We start from the raw sequence: 18,355 nt of genomic DNA on the forward strand, positions 1-18,355 counted from the left end.
GCCCCCTGTTTGAATGTGTAAAATGATGAAAATAATGCAAATGTCCCCGCTGGGATTTGAACATCGTAGACCATAGCATTACCTACTGAGCTATCCGTCCACTTGTACTTTGGGGCACAAATTTATGCGTCCCAAGGCTCTCCTATCTCTTGTATTGGGGGGTTCTACTTTGCATGCGCCATTTGTGACGAGAGTCTGTAGGTAACTCAAAGTAACACAGGAGTCGTGTAACGCATTACAATTCTGAGACAATAATATTGTAAGGTCAGAAATTGCTTTTAGATAACAGTAACAAGTAATCTGTAATGGATTACAGTTTGGAAGTAACCTGCACAACACTGATTACTACACAGATCTTAGGTTACATTGAGATACTCAGACCATTCAGTGAGTCCTTGTGCTCTACAGATGGCAGTCCCATCCTCCCATCCCAATTCCCATCTGGTTTTTCATTTTATTTGTCGCATCTGTCTGTATCTCAGTTATGCGTTTGTACTCGAGGGGGTCATTCTCAAAGAGAAACTTGAATGGACCACCTTGTACAGATGAATATGACAGGAAGCAAAAAAAAGTGGAAAGTAAGACGATGTAGAAGTAGGAAGAGTCCTGGGAGGGTCACTGAAGTACAGCCAAGTATTAAAGCAGTAAATATATACACACACTTGGTTCTCTTGATAGGCATAAACCTCAACAGGAACCACAATGAAACAGGATCCTGAGCACATCTTTTGGCAGTGTGAAGTCAACTTTTAAACAGTTACTAAATGCTCCCCAAACAGCTTGTCTTTGAGTGTTTTTAGTCTCTCAGGGAACATCTACCGTTGTATACAAACTTAATGCACCAATTGTGCCACCAAATATGCATTTTAGTTCCTCCCTCTGAAGGCGGCTTAAACGCAGCACCTTCTTTTCCCAAGTGATGTAAAAGTACAAAACTAGACTTAAAATACACAAAACTTCAGTGCTACCAAGAACACAGTCCTTATTTTGGCTTTTCCTGTTTCCCTAATTAGCAGTACCAGAAGCATCGCAGTCCAGTGTACAAATACATACATGTAAAGACTGCACTACAATAACAGTGCAACTGATGCACAGAGTAAACACAAACTTAGAATCCACATATCACACACTTACAGACATGGGGCTGGGGCTTTACCACAGTGGCGCCGGGGCAGGGCAGGCAGCAGCAGCAGCTACTAATTAAGAGTGGTTGGCTGAACAGCTATAGTTAGGGTTGGAGCTGGAGGGCTGAGGAGAATAGGGCGACAGGTCTGACACTGTGTCTGTGTGTGTGTTACCAGCGGCCCTGAGGCTATAGGCTAGGGCCCCAGTTCAAGTCTTGCTGACTCAGATTCAACACTGCCTGTCTGGCTGCAATACTGCTGGTACAGCTAGCGGGGAGGAAGTGCAATTTGCTCTTTCCCTGTCTCTGTTCCTTTCCCTCTTTCCTTTTCCCTCCCTCACATTTCCCCCAAAGCTTTGTTTCATTCTATTTTGGAGCATCTTTCAGTTTCACTTCCTTTTTTTTTCATGATCCCCATTCTCTGGCTTTACTTTCCAACCACACTGTCATTTTGTGTTACCCCTTCCCCCACTTCTGTACACGGTCAATGTGATTCAATAAGCCTTATTGGCAGTGGATGCATTTGTAAAGGAGAGGTTGGGATTACAGTGGGGATCAACAACAGGAAATACATTTACTTTTAATGGTGAGAGACTAATAAACACTTCCCTGACACAACATGCTCGATCAGTCTTTGTGTGTGCATGCATGCGTGTGTGTGTTTCTTTTGCCGACTGTTTTTGCTCCTGCTTGTGGATACTGGATGATCCTGTTCTTCTACTCAAACTGTAGGGAATTAAACTTGTTGGACAACTTTGGGAAATAACAGGCCCACCAGTCTAATGCATGTCATGTCATTACAAACAACATGCTGAGTTATAACGTTTCATAATATGTGTATATGAAAATATAGTGATGTGGAAACTCTTAATCATTGTGCATTTAAATGTGATGTATACTATTTACATAATAGGTGACCATATTAACAGACAATACTTTAAAATGGCCCACTGACAGTACAAGAGGCTTGGCCTCTGCCTTAGTTATTTAGCGTGCCAGTTAATCCTATTGTTGTTGTCTCTAGAGCATAAGTGGTGAGCTTGATGTTAAATCCTTGCTTTGTCTCTTTGCGCCTCATTTACTGCCATCAAACGTCTAAAATAATACTCCTTTATGTTGAAGTGTTGAGCAGTTTTGAAAGTCAAGTGCCACTCTCCTGCACATCCACATGTACACATCAAACACATTAACGGAGTATTTAAAGATGGCTACACCTATTGGTCTGACTTCATTTAGATGTCAGTGCCAGTCCTCTGCATTCTCAGCATTTCTCAAGTACCAACTATGGAAGAGTACTTTACTCATTCTGTGGGAAGGTGACGGCTGTGAACTCAGCATGTTGCTATTTCGCCTCACCCGTTCAGGTACTCTCTTTTTCTCAGGACTGCCGTTTACTCTGGTGGTGGCTACATACACACAAACAAAGGCACACACTCACTCCTTTGTGTTTGCAGTCTAAACACAGTGTTACAGGAGATTGTGTCAGTTTACTGACTGTCTGTTCGGCTGGCTGTACTCCCTGATGTTTACCTCTGCTGAACAATAGACTGGCCTGGGAAAACCTGAACACAGGAGGTCTGATCCTGTATGTGTATGTGAGTGTGTGCATGCATTTATTGGACCAAAATGTTGTTAGAATGATTACATTTCCAGGACCTGGAGCAGAGGAGAAAGAACAAGAGGCAGGAATGTAAACAATCACATTAATTACACTAAAACTATTGTGGCTCTTCTATTAATCTCATTCATTTGTCAGTACTGCTGAGCACTGTTGGACATGAAACCTTTTTTAATGACGTGACTGATGTAATACCACAATATCTACATTTGCATGTGAACATGAGGTCAGAATTACTTTATCCATGGTAAAGGGCAGTTTGTTCAGCAGTACGTGCATAAAAAACATCCTGTTTGTGTTGATGTGTCTGAGAGCTTGGCCTACATCCAGCTAACAGTTGGTCATAACAGTTTCCTGTAGACTTACTTCTGAAGCTAAAATTGATACATCTACTGTTTTAAGTGGAATGAGGCATCACTGAATGTAAAATTGTAGTTGCTCTTGATTTCTGACAACTATAAAGATTTCCCAAGGTCTAGCTGTTCTCAAGAAGGTCAAAGTTTTCTAAAAACTCCACTATAGCTATAAAAAAAAACCCCATCTGACTGTCTATAAGTCTGTTTTTATTGACTCATACATACAAGATGAAAATGAGCTTCAAAAAGCACAGCATGTTATCATGAGTAAGTGCCATGAAGATGTTCATTATGAGAGCTCGACACAGAGACAGAGAGAACAGAGGCCTGCGCTGTGCCCATCCTCGCTTTGGCCTGACGCCAGGCCTGCTCCGAAAGAGGAACACAGAGGAGGGGAGGGTGTTGTGAGTGTGTGTTAGGGGGCAAACATTCCCCTGGCAGGATCCCCGGGACCCGGCGGAGGGCAGGGTTCAGCCTCTGAAGGAGAGGCTGCGTGCCCGGCAGTCAATTAGCGGCTTGCATTTACACAACAAATGGAGCTCCCACAGTTTCTCTTGCACACGCGCGCACAAACCACTCATGAGTGTATCCACTCAGCGCTCATCAGCACACGCCAACGCAAGGTCAGAGAGAATAGGAAGGAGGGAGAGAGGGAGCGAAAGAGGGAGTCAGAGAGAGAGAGAGCAAGAGGCCAGCTATCTGCTGGAGTGGTACTCCACAAATGCTAACTCACTGGCTGTATCAGACACATAAGAAGGGCCGTGTTAAGCACAAAGTAACTATATTCTACAGCTGAACACTACAGCAGTGAAACAAAGCTGTATACATGTCCTCAACCTCTAGCTTCAGTAGATTTTATTAAGAGATAGTCAAATCCTCAGAGAACATATTTATCTTACAACTATTTTACTGAATAAACATGTAAAACACTCACTGTTCAAGGTTCCCTAGAATTTCAGAATACTCAGACCAAGAAATTTTGCAGTGGTTAATGCATCTTTGACTACGATTGTACAAGAATTCCGTAGCTGTGGTCAGCTCTTTGGATTCTGTTCAGAGTTAAACAGTGCAAACCATTCTTGTAGATATAACCAGCATCCCACACTAGAGCTTACAAAATGAAACCAACACACACTTGGCAAGTTGTTGTTTTACCTGAGCAGCCTGAAATATATTAACAGAGAGATTTGTCATTAGTGTGAAGATAAGGCTACCAGTACTGTGCGCAACACCCAGAGAGGTAAAGAATGTGGAAATAGAAAAAAGTGAGGATAGAACCTGAGAAAAACAGACAGGAAATGCAAGGCAGGAATGACATACATCCCTTTCAAACATTTAGCGTTACCTAGGAACCTTGTGGAAAATTGCCATGTCAGGGTGATGTGTGAACAGAAGCTAAAGTCAATACCGTTGACTCAATAAAGTTGATCAGGCAATACTGCTGTCAGGACCTTGTGAATTTCCCTTCAATCTTTCTTTTCAATGTTAGTGGGGGAAAAAAATTAATATATCAAGGAAACAAAATCCACAGTGCAACTACACTTACGTTATACAAGAGTACATGTCTAGAAAATGTTATACGTAATCATGCACTCTTAGCTATGAACTACATACTTTTTGATGAGTAAAACTTACTCAACAGAATAACAAATTGAAAATATCTGATCAGTATCGGTGTTGCCAATCCAACACTGCACAAACATTGTTATAACTGTTACAATCAAACTGAACAAAGATAATCTGGTTAAACACCAAGATTTATACAATTTACTTTACAGCTTGAAGCAACAGCACAGGACCCTTGCAGTTCTTGTGTGTATAGAAACACCAGTGTATTAATCCTATGTTTAGTGTAAATATTCACACACAGCTGACTACCATATAGACCTGCACTGCATTTTCTCATAAACACACTCCCTTATTGTGGACAGTATTGGAATAATAGTGCTAATAGTCATTCATTTTGGAAAATGCATTACATTTACAGGTTACATTTGCTGTTCAAAGTTGTTCCGTGACACAGTGACTTTCACTTTACATATTTTAAAGTGAAACCCTCTCTGTTCTATGCTTCTGAGCTTAAACCCAAAATACTACCAAAGCAGTCATGTGAACATGCCCCCAGTGCGTGCTCCAGTGCCTAAACAGAAGCTGATTGATATTATGGCTGCAGTGAATCTGTAGACTACACACATGCAGAATGGTTTTCATTGTCGATTTCTAAATCTAATTAAATTGCATCAGAGATTTAGAATCAGTGAAATAGGAGATTCTGGAGTTTTGTGTAAAAGAGCAAGAGACAAACACTAGCCCCTTTTACTCAGCACCTCTGTTCCAGGAATATTTCACCTATATTCCAGAACGACGTCTGTGTAAACGAAATAGTGGGATCATTTGGTTCCACCTTTATTGATTCTTTGTAACACCTCTGGAGGTAGAAACAGAGCCATGACAAAGGTGGAATCATGATTCCGGAACACTATATCAAAAGGAACACCTCTTGTTCCGCAACCAAGGTGTGACTTTTGATGACATATTGCGTGTGCAACCCCCGCGCCAGGGAGATTTAAAAATGAGTGAAGGCCGTGCACAGTAAACAAACATCTCAACGCGACCAGAAAGATGAACAGGGGAGACGCCAAGATCCACGAGCTGTTGTCTTTTCAGGCGGAGGACTCTATCCATGCTAACATTTGTGGAACGGTAAAAGACGGGTCTACACTGGAGAGGTTAGCAACACCGCAATGTTTGGGGTATTTCCGACGCTTAAGTTATACGTCATACTATATGCTACACTGCGTCACCGCCCCTTTGATTCCGGAAAGCAGGTCCGTTGTGTAAAAGTCCAGCCTGTCTCACCTCTGTTACCCCTTTGTCTTGGCTGTGCAAATCGGTCAGTGGTGGAAAAAAGGTGGGATCACCATCTCACCTTTTTTCCAGGATCTCCGTGTAAAAGTGGCTAATGTCTCTGTCTGTCTCCACTTCCTCTACTCCTCCCAACCATCTGTCACTCTCCCATTGACATTCAGGTGAGAACTGCCTTGTCTGCAGACGGCTTACATCTGAGTGTGTGTGTGTGTGTGTGTGTGTGTGTGTGTGTGTGTGTGATTGCAGTTGGAATGTAAACGGCCTGCCACATGAGAGCAGCTCTATACCACTACTGATGAGGTCGTGTGAGTTTAGAGTGTGTGTACGTATCTTATCACCGGTGTGTCCACTCGTTAATGTACGCCTCCGTCGTCTATCCGTCCGTTCATCTCCCTGCCTATACGTCAATCTATCAGGCACAGTTATTGGTGAGACGAGACCGGCGCTAAGTGGATGAGAGGTGACCTGCGCCATACAGCAATCAAACCCCAACCTGTCTCTCTCCACGTCACCCTCCCTTTCCCTTCTCCCTCCAGCTGTGCTCTGAATGGGCCCTTAAATCATTCAGCCCGGGCCCTTCGATTGATTGACCTCTCTGCATGATTAAACAGCCATTTTCATCACGTCCTCTATAGGAGAGTGACAGAATGAGACGGAGGGTGAGAGAGGGAGAGACAGACGCAATGATAAGGGAGGTGAGTGAGCCCAACCAAATGGGATCTCTCTCGCCACACAGATGATGATGACAGACATTTGGATCAGAGCAGGGAAAGAGAGGAACTTTATAGTGTGCAAGCTGCTGTGAATATCACCTGAATGTATAACACCGACTGCGAGCAACAGTGAATATAGCTGGCATGTTACAGAGGACAAGTACATCGCTGATCTTAGTGTGAGAACAGAAATGGCAGGCGAGGCTGGGCAATGTGACTGAAAATCTATCACAATACATTTTCAGTCACACCATTTGTTACAATCATTTTAATAAATCAATGCATTATATCCCATTTGCTCACTTCTAATCAATGATAGTTTGACCTGATTCTGGACACTGAACCACACTGACAGTAAATTAGCTGATTTGCTAATCTTCTTTTCAGATGTCACTGGTTATTGTTGCTTTCCACAGCAACCATAATTTAATATCATTACACAGCCCAACAGTGAATGTCATATTTATAGCATTTAGTGGCAAGTTACAGTTGCACATGCAGCGACAAAATAATTATCCACAACAGCCTGACAAGCATCACCACTGCCAAAGGGAGCCATTTATTCACTTTAACATTCTATCCAGTTAAACTGCGCTTTAACTATGTACATGCTTGTAGAGCACTGTGATGTAGGGTAGCTAATAAGATAGCACAGGGTCACAATCAACTTTGCTGTGACCAACAGACCTTAACACTAATTCCCTTAAATAACCACTCTAAAGACTGGGAAAACTTGATTCTCCCTTTTCCCTGAAACCAAACTTAAAAAAATAAGTTACCACCCCCTCATAACATCTGTTTGGCTTCCAAATAAAAAGCTGTAAAGCTGTTAAGGCGGGTGGCGCAAGCGACTGCAGCTGTTCCAATGTTGCATTTAGTCCTTAATTAAAGTTTGACTCAGCTTCTCTGAGTTTTTGTCATCTTTCTTTCTCCACTCTCTTTTTCTTCAACCCTGCGTGCACACAAGAGCTTCTCTCTCCAACAACATTATTTATTATGCTTTGGTGTGAGCTGCCTTGTTGCTGTTCTGATTTAGCTTGTGCTGCCAAGTTCCCTCCCTCACTCCTCTGTTGTCTTCTTCTTCTCCCTCAGCCATTTCTGGCCGAGGTGCAGACTCTGGCATCATTTTGTTCTGAATTCTCCTATCCCGCCTTTTCACAAATCTAACCGCTCAAGGCTTTTATGTTTATGCAGCTACAAGCAGACTGGGAGACGGGCTACTTTTGAAAATGTGTCTGTGCTGTGGCCAAGTTTGACTGCAGCTCTGATTGCCGAGGGCAGGATGAGGTGTGCCTCTCGAATGAGCTAAAAACAGCTTGTGTCGTGTTTTGTGAACAGTACATGAAGCAAAGACTCTCAAATGTGTCTATTACTTGTGTGCTACGAAGTACTTTAGGAGAAAATATGTAGAACTTGCAGAAACCAATCACAGGATGCATTTTGTGCCTAATGAAGTCTTTGTTTGGACAATTCTTGCTGGCCTGCTCTAAAATTAACCATTGGTTCTATGCTGTTGTTTGCAGTGAACACTCAACATTCAGTGTTGCCTGGAGTGCAAGTTGGACAAATACTATCTGTCATGTGTCAGAGGGCAGGCAGACAGAGTCTGCTGGTGCACCAGAGGCCATGTCAGGCTATCTCAAGAGCCAAATGAGGTCACACTTGGATAATAATAAAGGGCCCAGCAGATCAACCAGAACAGCCACATTCCTCCACATGCAATGAAACCAAGGAATTGTGGATCTTGGTGAATCAGTGAGGGAGGACAGTCCCAAGAGATAGAACTGGAGAGAAAGGAAGCAACTCCTCCCAGCTGCCATGCATCAGCACATCACACCAGTCACAAGTTACACACCCCATTTCATTTGGAATGTGGCGGCCTGACTTGAGCTCAATGGCATTGCTGACACATTCTTTTGCATGCATTTGCAGGCTGATTCATCACATGCTCTACCTCCTTATCAACTCCAGAAAATCCACAAGCTGCAAGGAAAGAACTTCTGGGCAAAACTTATAAACAGCCTGAAAACAACACTTGAAGATGCTACCTTGCTCACAGTTTCTTGCCACATTACTACCCTATGTGGCAGCTCCTGGTAAAGAAGAGGAGTCCAGGGTCAGAGGTCACTGAGCACGACTGGAGCCATCATGGGACAGCAATGTGGAGCTCGCACACACACACACACCTCAACACCCCTCCCCCGTGACGCAGTAGCGGCTCAGAAGTTCACCCCAGGCTGGGCAAAAAGCAACAACAGGACCCTGGCAATAAAAACTCCACCTTTAAAGAAGGGATCAGTCTAACCTTTGACCCCATCCCTCTTCTCTCCTGTTCCTCTACCTCCTACTTATTCTACCGCTGCTGCTATTCCTTCATTTCTGGTTACAATCTACTCCCCACCCCCTTTCCTGGCGGTCCACCATTGTCTGCCTTGGAGTACTTATTCCAAGAACCCCCCCTGCTCTGCTTGCATCTCCTCTGCAGGGGGTTGAGGAGGGAGAGGTGATTTAAAAACACCCCCGGGATTTGGTGGTTGTAACACAGAGGTATCCCAGGTCTGCTAAAAGAATTAGGCTGGGCAGCCACTGGTGTTTTGCTCAACATGATGTGGAGTGGTTTTCCTCTTAACAAGCTATGTAAGGGAGGAAAGGAGGGGTTTTATGGTTCACAAGCACATGTTTCCACTGAGGAGTCTTGGAAAAACAACCAATGTTTGTGAAGCACTTCAAAACTTTTGTCTAATCTTGTTGAATATTACAATACGGTCTACATATTGCTCGGTTTAGTTGGACCAATACTGGAGCGCTAACATGCAAAATAAAGCTTTTAAACCTTATTTGACTAAGATCCTTTTACATCCTGCTGCCTATGAAATGTCAAGTGTTATCATAGCATTAGCCTGCTAACCTCTGAAAAGTATTTGCATTGATTTGCAGGAGGTGAGAGTAGTATTACTGGGTAACAGTAGTGCCTCTGAATAGAGAAAAGTCCCTTGTACATGTGTCTATGGTCGACATGCTATGCAGTGGCACAATGCCAACACACAATGGAGACCAGCCTTGGCGGGCTACTCATCACCTCTCCCTCTTTAACCCTTTGAGAGGAGCACAAAAGAGGGAGCTGACAAAGACACCACAGAAAGAAAAGAAGGCAGTAGAGGGAGGGGGTGTAGGATATTCCATACTGCTGTCGTAGGGGGCTTCAGAATTACTCTGTTTTTTGACAACTTAAATATGGCTCCGCTGTAAGCATGAGGCAATGGATGCCAGGAATCTGAACCATTTTCCACAGAAGGGCGCATAACAGGATAATAATTAGGATAAAGTGTACAATAAGTAGTCTACAAAACCCAACAGGATTGCACTGTTATTAATGTTCTAATTTTCCTCAAAAATTACATTTCTGTGGTTCTTGTAAATTTTTGTTACCAACAACAATCATTTGTCATCTCAACAACAGTTTCAAATCAACTAACACTGTTTTTAGTCAAAGCTTAGAAAAGTTTTGACAGGTCCCACTTGGAGCACAGTGAAAAAGTGGCTACTGAGAATTTAACATGGGAGGTGAGAGGCTGGGAAGTGCTCCAAAGTGATTTAAGACTAAAGCTACTCAAAATCTACCCTTCTTTTTGCAGCTGAAGTGGGATTGCAAAGTGGATTTAAGAAGGCTAACTGCCCATTCTGCTGCTCTGAAAACCAAATGTTTTCTGGCCCTATTGACTGTTTTTCTGCCGATGAAAGACCTCAACAAACACATTCACACAACAAACCAGCCAGAATCGCCAGCCCACATCTGAAGAGTGCCTGGTACTCAGGGGAAAATATGAGTGGTAAACAAAATGAATAAATGAGCACTTATCTCCATCTGCTAAACTCACATGCAGGTGCTGACATCAGAGTGTGTGGTTTATGACGCGTCAAATGGGTCTTTAGCATGTGTGTGAGTGAACTCACACATGAACATTTGCAAAATTTGCATCTAGAAAGAAGGGGGGTGAGCCTACCTGTGCCCTACATACATATTGTATGAGTGTGTCTTCTCAATGCCCACCACTGACATGGGAGCTGTTGTTGACTCGGCCACAGTAAAGCAGCCAGGCAGGCAGCTGGCTAGCTTATTTATGAGTTAGCCTATGGTGATGCCTTCCCAGTGCATGTGGCTCTCTTCAAAGGCCCATTTTCTATTAGTCTTATTTACAGGGCTGGGGAGTAAAGACTGCCTGCATTATTAAAGATTTCCCTTGGTAAATACAACAGGCACCAGCAGGGTGTGCATTTATGAGGAGAGAATATGAGGGATGGAAGACAGGAGTGAAAAAGTGGAAGATACAGACACTAAAGGTAAAAAGGAGTGAGCAATTATGACTTGCTGCTCCATTAACATTAATCACAACAATAAATGGCTATGTGCCTGTGTAAACCCTGCTCTTTTTCATCTCCTCCACAGAGGAAAGTACTACCTTAAATTAAACACCAAGAGTTATGATGCTCGCACAAGCACACATACCATCCTATATACCTTCCCTTCTTTACAAAAGGTGCACATCAACAAATGCACACGAAGGATGCACTGCTTATCTCAATGCAAATACATGCATAGGCACACACCCACAGTGCGCTGCCTCCTCTTTCACACAGTGGTTCTCATTAACAAGCCAAACATGCCTAAAGAGGCAGACAGACTCTAGTGAGCACAGTAAACAACCAGTAGGCTCCCTCATCAAAACTGAGCCGCAGCATCAGCAACACACGCTTTCTGCAGAAGATACTGACAGGCTGGGCCAGATACAATTCAGTCAAACGATCTGCTTTTCACACAGACCCTGAGGGATCTGCTCTGCTCGGCTCAATGGGAACTCTGTGGGTGTAGGTGATAGTGCCAACCACATTATAGCCTCCAGGCCTAAATCTTGCCTGCCTTGGTTGGCTTTTTGGCCGTCACCATCTTGGTTCTTCAGGGCCAGGAGTGACTATATTTGGATGAAAGCATCAAGCTGAGAAAGAGTGAGGAGAGAAACTAGCCAAGCTAACATTAATCTTATCTTCCTAGAAACACCAGTTGCACTGCTAACTGATAAACTACAAGTAATTTGAGCTACTTGCCAAATGTTATCACATACAATTATATCTGCTAACATTGCTAACACTAAATAGTAGACTACACGACAAAATGTAATACTGAACTGATGGTAGTATTAACTAGCTGAGTTATGCCAACAGGCCAGGTATCGTACTTAAGTCATGGTAACCATTTGTGTAACAGAATCTTTTGACTATATGGTTAGCAAACTTTTTAAGGACATCTATAGTAGATTTGTCTGTTATTTGATGAACAGTAACTTAGGAAATCCAGGACATCAGACAAATAAACTCTTAATCATAAATTTCAATTGACAACCACATAAAAGAAATTAAAGCTGTACATTTTATTAGCAGTGGAATAGTTAGAGAGAGAGAGATCACTAACTCTAACCCAACATCTCACCAGTAATATCACATTTTTCTTCACACGGTGGTTGCTACAGACTACAGCGGTCTTGTGCAACATAAAGATGAAGTGGTAATGTGACAGAGGTACTTGATGCTCAGAAAGCTCTGGCCACAACTGCAACATGCTAAGAGTAAATTCAAGCAAGAACAAATGGAAATGAGCTGCTTACACATTGCATATAGCAGCAAAAAAAAAAAAAAAAAAAAAAAAAAAAAACACCTTCCTATACCACTTTCTGACTAGTAAATCACACCTCCTTTCAAGATATTGTGACATGTAGCTTGCTTGGTGGTTTGGAAACTATAATAAACACAAACTTTGCATGAAAAACAGACAACCACAACAATAGAAGGCAGTGAGTACAAACAACCCAGCAAAGTACACACTTGAGCAACAACAAAGCAGTATAAGGTGTTGTCTTATGTTACAGAAAGAACCTGTGACTTCCTGATCAATAGCAAACCCAGCTCCTCTACCTCACAGAGGAAGTGGAATAAGAGAAGCCACTTTTTTTATGCCGACACAAATCAGAGACCCAAGCTGTCTGTCTGAGTCAGTGTCTGAGAGGAGATGGACAGAATGCTGACAAGAGCATTAGCATGCCAGGGAGGAAACCACAGAAGCCGAGGCCGTGTCCACTAGCACCAGGGGTGATGTGATTTCTACACAGGCCACCAGGGTCAGGAGTAGAATCAGGGTCAATACTGCGTGTTTGGATCTTTAAGCAGAACCTTCAGGATGACTGTAACTCAATTTCAGCAATGACATGGTGCGAGCTGAGGGACAAATACAACCAGTGACAACGCTTTTTAGTTTGGACGAGAGCCCATTGTACAAATTAGAAGAGACTGTCACTTTAACTTTGAAGAAAAATAAATCCAATGCAGTGCTACTGTCAATAAAAATAAGTGTCTGCAAAACGGTGAACAAGAGAATTTCTTCATGCCCTACTTAAGTCAGTCTTGTCACTCTGTTTTACATTTCAACCAAACTAATCAACAACCCTTTGAACAAAAGGAGACCATGTAAATTCTGTTCCCCCAACAGGCAGCACTAACTACAGTGGGGATGGAGCTTATTTTCAATTTGCAGCCAGATTAGCAGTCATGTTTTTGATACTGTCAGAGCAGCAGAGATTTTTCTATTCCAAGTCGTCTTGAGTGAGTGGCCTTTTTAGTGCCTGCTTCAAAAAGCATCCCCCGTACCCGAGCAGCTGTCACTTTCAGCAGGCACTGTGGAGGACGGAAGCGGGGGAGGGGTCCTTTGAAGGAATGGTTAAAAGAGGCGATAAAAATAAACTGGGAGAGAGGAGAAAATTAATTATACATAACACACAGTTCACTTGGATGAGCACGGCGGAGACAGAAAAACTAAGGCTGCTATCCTTAAGAAAAAAAAAAAGCTATTTTCTGGCCGAGGAGATTTCTACACGGCCGCCACAGTGGTCATATTTATTTGGCCACATGTAGAGCGAGGAATGCAACAAGGAATCATTTTTAAGAAGGTCAGTGCTTCAAAGAACACAAACCAAGCTTTCATTTCAAATTAGCCATGGTGGCACTCACTTTATGCATCCTGTTTAATTCAGGCAGTTTCCTGGGACTAAAAAAAAAAAAGAGAAAAACATCAACCCAGAATGTTCACCTTCTTAAAAATGCGATGAAGCTTGCAGATTGCTTAGTCTGCCTTTAAATTCTTTTCTGATTGGCACTGATGAGGCTTTATGCTGCTGGCTCACCTGCAAACTCACCTCTTGATATGATTCGTAATGCACCAGCACTTTGCAGTTCAACATTGCCCACTGACTCTCAATCCCAGCTTCATATTCGGGCCAAATAGAGGTCATTCCTATTTGAGCAGTCAGTCAAGACTGGCCCGCCAGGTATTGGCGAGTGAGTTTATTTCATATTAAGGCTTGTCGACTGGAGAGGTGTTAGCACCATGAGGTGTGTGTGTGAGTGTGTGTGTGCACGACAGGGCCTTGGGGAAGAGCCCTGCTGCTGGTCCCTCTTTAGTGCGTTTTAATATTGCTGCTGCTGCTGCTGTGTGGCTCTTTGCCTCAGGGTGCCACACAAACCCCAGAGAGACTCAATGAAAACACTCAAACAGTGCGAAGGGGGCAACATGGAGAAGTAAAGGAATTTGACAGAAAGACAGAAAGATAAAATTCATGAAAGGAGATAAATAGTGATTAAAAAAGAAGGAGTGGGAGACAAGGCGAGTGCAGATGAATGAAAGGCACTCTAAGTGGAGCGCCAGCAATACAGCGCTCCAGCTAACCTCTTTAGCAAGACTGACACAAATGAAAACTTATGTAATAAAAACATGCCATCTCTATCGTCTGTGATATGAAAGCCGATATTGCGTTACAGTGCTGCTGTGCCAAGAAAGCCTTCATTCACACAGGAGGGGAAAAGTTTAAACCCTGGTGTCTCCGGCACTCTGTGACATAACCCCTGCACCGGAGTGAGCGGGGATCCTCTTTCACGACTTTTAAATTCTTGTTCTTGTACCGAGTCAAGGACCAACAACTGACACAGGCAAGCTATCAACACAAGAAATGTACTGCAGCTGGATAGAGAACAGTAATGGAGACATTTTTAGACTCCTAGAAATTGTGCCAGCGAGTCTGGACACAGTAAGTGACAGGGGATGATGATGGTGGTCTCTTCTCTAGTGAGAGGAAGAGAAGCAGCATGCAACACATTAAGTGTAAAAAAGCAGGAGACAGGAAGGGAGAACTGGAAGACAGATAAGAAAAATAGAAGGAAGGAAGAAAGAGGCAGGGAGAGGGGGTGATGAAGGTAGATGCAGACCGCGGTGGGCTGCTGACAGGGAACGGAGAAGAGAGGGAGAAGAGAGGGAGGCTGGGAGACAGGGAGGAAACCCAAATTGCAGCACAGGACTACATGCAGGATGAACAGCAGGAGAAGAGACACAGAAAGGAGGTTAGGAGGAAGAAATACCTCAAGATGAGGTTGTCACACTGGTTTAAAATGTTGAACGGTAGGAGAAACTGGAAAAGGAGGTGGATATATTTTTTTTTTTGTTTTCCCTACAGCAGCATGCACACAGACATTGCACACTGTGCTTGAACACAGACTATATATCGCCTCGCTGCATGAAAGCAATGAATCACAGAACAGTATACCCTGAAGAATACAGATATGCACTGAAAGAACTTTCACATATATAAACAATTTCAATGACCCAGTGAAGTAGTTTTTTCACTCCAGCTGAGGAAGTCCCATGTGAGCTGGAGGAAATCTGGTTCAAATCTTCTTATTTAATTACTTTTCTGAAAATGCTTAAACGATGTACGCCCTAAAACCAAATATTTAGCGCCAGCTTTATAGTGTGAAGTCACAATTCAATTCTCACTTGAGTGTGGCTCTTGTGCTTTATTATCCAATCTAATTAGACCTTAAATATGCTGCTCGGTGAAAAGACCGGAGGAATGCAACAGGGGGGTGAGCCACACAAAGGCAGCACTGGAGGGGTGCAAAGTGCACATGTCAGCTCGAATTCCAAAGTTTGGACATCACAGATTTACCCTTCACAGCAGCAGCCGGACCGGACGGGCAGACTTTCAAAATTCATGACACTGCTGGTCTTTTGTGGTCAGATCTGTATCATAATTAGGGAAGATTGAGGCAAATTGCTTGTAATTTTCTGGCTGGGCTGCTTTCATGTAAAATGCCATGCAAGGTCACAGTTTGGCAAAAAAGGAAAAGCGTCACATATTCTGACCCCAGCGGTGGTGGTAGTGAGGGCCTATATTTAAAGAACATGAAGAGTAACCTTTAGTAGAGGCAGCTGATGAATGAATTTCCAGAATTGAGGCACAGATCAGACAAAGACAGGGAAGAATACTAACATCTACCAATAATCACTGTTTTCATACAAACACATTACTAGTAGCACAAATCCTGTCATCACTGTGTTCTAAATCCTACCACTCCTCGTCATCAGTCGCACACACACATAAAAACAAATGCTTTTTTTTTTTAATCATTTGACCAAATTAGATACACTTCTTTTGTGGAGTAAGGAACCTGTCAGCCTGTCTGTGGTTGAATGATTTGGAGCTGTGGATGGGCACCACCTCTTAAATAAACACTCATGTCACGGTTCAATTCCCACATCATTTACATGTGAATGCTGGTCACTACATACACACATTGAACTGTCAGTGAAAAGCTGCTGCCGGGTTGAATTGAGGCAAATCATGTCACTTATGGCAAAGAACTATAAAGGTACGATCACGAGTCAGAACAACCCTATTGTTTTATAGAAGAGGCCAAGTCAGTGGTGGTGAAATGTAAAGAAATCAAATAACATAAGTGAATATTTACAGCAAAACCAGACTTACTCCAAGACCACCACCCCTCCTCCTTTTCCTCCTTCTCCTCCTCCTATTTGCTTAAATATTAAAAAGGAATATTGCAGTGATTCCTCCCAGATAAGCTCTTGTCTGGCTCTACTCCACTCCTTCTCCTCCCAAAAAAAAAAGGTGAATATTATGTCTAAGCTCATGCTCCTCTGATATGATTCATAATACTTGTGTAAAAATGTGCTCCAAATTAATTCACGCAGCGTGCAGGGTCAGGGTGAGGAAGTCTAATTTGGTTAACCAGGATTTGATTTAAAAAAAAAAAAAAAAAAAAACAGAAGTGAGGAGAATCCGATAGAGCAATGAGAGCATTTTCAATAGCTGACAACCAATGCGCACTCCACACACCCACAGACAGCCTCGCCACTCCATCCCTGCTCAAAAGGGGAATTCAATTGCTGTCGAATAACAAAGCTTACAAATTGTCTCCCATTCGTTAGCAGATTAACGTTCTTTTCACACCACACCAACACCATTTCTAATTATTTCAAGGCTAATAGGGGGATCGATTTTGTTTCTTTTTTTTTTTTTTTTAAGAAAATAAAGCACCACGACTTCCCCCTGTGGGAAATCCAATACAACTCCTCCCTTAGGTCCATTTAGGAAAGCAACACAAGGGCGCATCCAAATATAAAACAAACAAAGACGCATAGAAACAAGTGTTAAATCTGAACCCAAACAGTCTATTCCAGTGGGTGGCAGCTCCGTGGGTACTGCGTGGAGCTGGTGGCATTCCTCCTCTGAGGCAATGCAACAACCAAAACGCACCCGGAGCCGGATCAGCCTTCTGTGGCCACTCCGAGTCCTCTGTACCACTATATACTTAGTCCACAAGGAGGGTTTTCTGGCACCACACGTATCACTGCATTACGGTTTTCCACATTACAAAAGTCAGAATACGCAGCCCGTGGACATCTCCAGAGCAGCCAAACTCACCACGCTGCGCCAAATCCAGGTTTACTTCCACGAAACGCCAACTATTATCTCATTTCAAGCGTCAGGGATGGGAGAAGGTTGAAATAAGAGTGGGGTACTTGAGTAAAAAAAAAGCTCAGATCGGTGCGTAAATGTCCGCAGTTTGAGTTTGGTGTGGATCAATCCGACTGGTGGTCACACCGGGGGCGCACGGACTGAAGAAACACAGCACGCACACGCGCACACACGCACACACCTCAGGATCTGGGTGTTAGCGCGACCATGCCCGGGTTTATTTATTATTAATTCACAGGAATGTTTATTTTGGATATTCAAGCTCTTCCAACTCGTGGAGAAACCAGACGCAGAGCAAAAAACACCACGGCAAAACTCACCCCACGGAGCAAAAGCAACGAGAAAGACAGAAAGGGGGGGGAATGTAACCTAAATATTTCAGCCGGCTCCACCAGTATTCGTTCTTTACGCACGACAAAAAAAAAAAAAAAAAGAAAGAAAGCCCCACGCTGGAGTTTTCACGGTACTTACAGATTCAAGTGATCCTTAACCTGGATATCCTTGCCATGGTTTTAAATTCCAAAACTTGGGGACATTTCCACTCTGGTCACGGAGTGGCGGTGCTTTCTCTCCGGCGGCTCCCTGCGTGTGAATGGAGAGGAGAGGGGAGGAATGCAGCTCCGGATCCAGGAGGAGGGGGAGGAGGAGGAGAAGAGGGCAGGGAGGGAGGGAGGAAACACTCTGCTGCAGTACCTCCGCGCACCGATAGAGGGCGCGCCTGTGTCGACCCCTGATGTGACAGACTGTATCCATTACATTACACTAGTGGTTCTCAAACTTTTTACAGTGGAGTACCCCCTGAA

General features: G+C 43.3%; 1 protein-coding gene across 4 annotated transcripts in view; it reads right to left on the minus strand.

Annotated features, from left to right (window-relative positions):
- The window catches only part of plxna1b (plexin A1b), a 215,410-nt gene extending 197,277 nt beyond the window's left edge, over positions 1 to 18,133 (minus strand). For all 4 annotated transcript variants that reach the window (XM_030133610.1, XM_030133611.1, XM_030133612.1 and 1 more), the window contains exon 1: positions 18,024 to 18,133. The gene's annotated coding sequence lies outside the window, so the exon portion shown is untranslated. The remainder of the gene's footprint in view (positions 1 to 18,023) is intronic.
- Positions 18,134 to 18,355: the final 222 nt, after the last annotated feature.

The sequence above is a fragment of the Sphaeramia orbicularis genome, chromosome 5 (assembly GCF_902148855.1).
Source record: "Sphaeramia orbicularis chromosome 5, fSphaOr1.1, whole genome shotgun sequence".
Taxonomy (NCBI): domain Eukaryota; kingdom Metazoa; phylum Chordata; class Actinopteri; order Kurtiformes; family Apogonidae; genus Sphaeramia; species Sphaeramia orbicularis.